Below are 3,091 nucleotides of genomic sequence, written 5' to 3'. Positions count from 1 at the left end.
GAAGAATGCCTGGAAACAGATGCTGCTGCCTGCGGGCAGCCATGCAAATGGATCCTGGTGTAGCAGAGGCTGTAAAGGCAGCCAAGGCTGAGGCCCAGGGACACACACCAGGAGTAATTAGCACGGAGGTGGTGACAGCAAAGGCTTCCTTGTGCCTAGTGCTTACTTTGTACTGTTCTAGGCACTTCACACGTAAGACCTTCAGTTCCCACGATAGTGAGCATGAGCATCGCACAACAATCCATAGCCTCTTCAGGAAGGGGAGCTGGATTGCGAGAGCAGGGAAGGGTAGAATGATTCATCTTCTAAGGCTGTAGACGAGAGACAAAATGATCATTATTCTTATTTTAGTTTAGTTTAAAAAAATATTTATTTATTTATTTGGCTGCACCGGGTCTTAGTTGCAGCGTGCAGGTTCTTTGTTGCGGCATGTGGAATCTAGTTCCCTGACCAGGGATCGAACCCGGGCCCCTGCATTGGGACTGCAGAACCTTAGCCACTGGATCACCAGGGAAGTCCCCATTATTCTGATTTTAGAGATGAGGAAACTGAGGCTCAGAGTTATCCTGCTAGGACCTGCTACGTCTCCTGAACACCAACAACAAAGCTAGTGCTAAGACCCAAGATTCTGGCTCCAAAGGGCCCCCGACTGTATCTTCAGCCTGGTCACAAATAGGGGAAAATTCAAATGGTCTTTCTGATGTTGATACTTTTATTTCCAGGACCATTAGAAATGAAGAGCTGTGAAGTCAAAAGTGTTGGCTTGATGACCAGCTCCAGGAGGTGAAAGCTTATTTGTGTTTCACACATAGATTGAATTTCTTGAATTAGACCCTGGCAAACACTTTCATGGAGTGGACTCTCTGATTTAAGGTAGAAAGCTGTAATTAAACATAACAATCCTTGTGAACCACAACAGACATACAGTGTGCTAGTAAGTCTCTCCTGGGGTGCATACCTTGGGTCTTTAACTATAACGGGTACCACATTTACATTTATTTGCATACAGACTTGAGGTTTTGAAACAGTGCATCACTTCAGGGTCGGATTGCCTCATTCCTGAGGACTCTGGTGGTGCAAATAAAGCCACTTCTTCCATTTTGAGGAGGTAATAAAACCAAGACTAGACATCTGTATAAAGCAGCGTAGTGTCCAAAAATGTTCCCCTCGCTCTGTACAATTATATACTCATCAGGAGAATTGACCTAAGGGTCCTTTATAAACATTTGTAATACTAAATAAGAACTAAAGATACTAAAAAAAAAAATGGTTCTTTATTAAAAAAAAAAAAAACAACAAAAACAAAGCTAGAGAGTGTGGGACCAGGACCTTTTAAGTTCAGATCTTGCCTTGGAACCCTAGCCTCTCTTGAGGTAGAAAGCATCGTCGTCTTCCACCTCTAGGCAGGGCCTTTGCACAAGTGGCTCCCCCTGCCTGGGATGCTCTCACCACATCTGCTCTCAGGGCACATGAAGACATTCATGGGATGGGGAAGGGGTGAGCCTGGACTGAGTTGAGGGAGTCTCCTAGCTACATCACATTAAGCAGACTTCTCTCTTTCTCCTCAAGGGGAGCTGACCTGGGTGACCAGGGAAGGCAAGACTGATTTACTTCTAAAGCTGCTAGAGGCTGGGCTCAGGGGATGGATGATGAAGGAGGTGGGACTTCATCCAGAAAAATCCACAAGCCAAGAGGAGATGAGGTGCAGGTGCCCAGCGAGGGGAGGAGAAAGAGGTCCTTGGAAAATTAACCAAGGGGTGCTGAATTCACAAACTTTACCCAGGGGGCGTTTTTGTCTGTGCAATTAATTGTGAGAGTGTAACTCCTCACTTTGAAATATGAGAATTAGGCTAGATTCCTCTATCAGGTATAAACCTCCCATAGAAGACCTGATGGCCATGTAATCTGAAAACGCAAGGTGTAAAATTTGGTTTAATAAAAATGATCCAATGGATTCCAAAGAGATCATGCTGATACTGGGGGCTAGACCTGCTAAGTGCTTCACCGGGAGTATCTCATTTAATTCTCACCACACCTCTGAAGACCTAGACACTTACACCCATTTTACAGGTGAGGAAATTAAGACTCAGAGGCACAGGTAACTTTCTCAAGGTCACACAGCTAAGTAAGTAGTGAGGCCAGGTTTCAAACTCAAGTCTGTTTGGTTCCTAAACTCAAGCTCTTTATCACTGTAATAAACCACTTTAAAAAAGTTGAGAACAAAAGAGCTTGATTTGACAAAATATGTAGGGCTCTGCATGAGGTGGAATCTGTAAAAATCACTATTATAAAATGCTTTTTTTTTAAACATCTTTATTGGAGTATAATTGCTTTACAGTGGTGTGTTAGTTTCTGCTTTATAACAAAGTGGATCAACTATACATATACATATGTCCCCATATCTCCTCCCTCTTGCGTCTCCCTCCCACCCTCCCTATCCCATCCCTCTAGGTGGTCACAAAGCACTGTGCTGATCTCCCTGTGCTATGTGGCTGCTTCCCACTAGAGATCTATATAAAATGCCTTTAAAAGTTAAGATTTTACATTTGACTTTTAATTTTTTAATTTCAATTAAAAAAAAAACATTATGTGAAAGGTGGGAAGGTTTTGTGCATGGGAGCAGGTTCTCCAAATTCTTGTCTAGAGGCAGAGTAGACCTGGAGAAGATACCTCATCTCATCAGGACTCCTTCTATGGGGTAGTTAAACTGCAAGGGGCTTCAGGACCTTGGAAGTCATCTTGTCCTATGGGTCCCAACATTTCCAGCTCAGGGATGCCCTTTGAACATCAGTTTTTCCTGGGATGATAGCTATCCTTTCATTTGGCCTCTAGACAAGGCTCCATGAATGCAGGGGTTCTCGAGCCCTACCAGAAGTAATTCTGCAGTTACCCCAATCCATTGGGAACCTCAGAAGTCCAGTCCTTCTGGGAGTCCAGAGGTGGGACTGACTCAGGGGCACAGGGTGCCATCCCTAAAGCCCCTCAAGAAAGTATGGGCAGGGACTTCCCCGGTGGCGCAGCGGTTGAGAGTCCGCCTGCCGATGCACGGGACACGGGTTCGTGCACCGGTCCGGGAGGATCTCGAGTGCCC

Source organism: Lipotes vexillifer, unplaced genomic scaffold, assembly GCF_000442215.2.
Source record: "Lipotes vexillifer unplaced genomic scaffold, Lipotes_vexillifer_v1.1 scaffold741, whole genome shotgun sequence".
Lineage (NCBI taxonomy): Eukaryota > Metazoa > Chordata > Mammalia > Artiodactyla > Lipotidae > Lipotes > Lipotes vexillifer.
The sequence above is the reverse complement of the archived record's forward strand: the minus strand, read 5'-3'. Positions refer to the sequence as shown.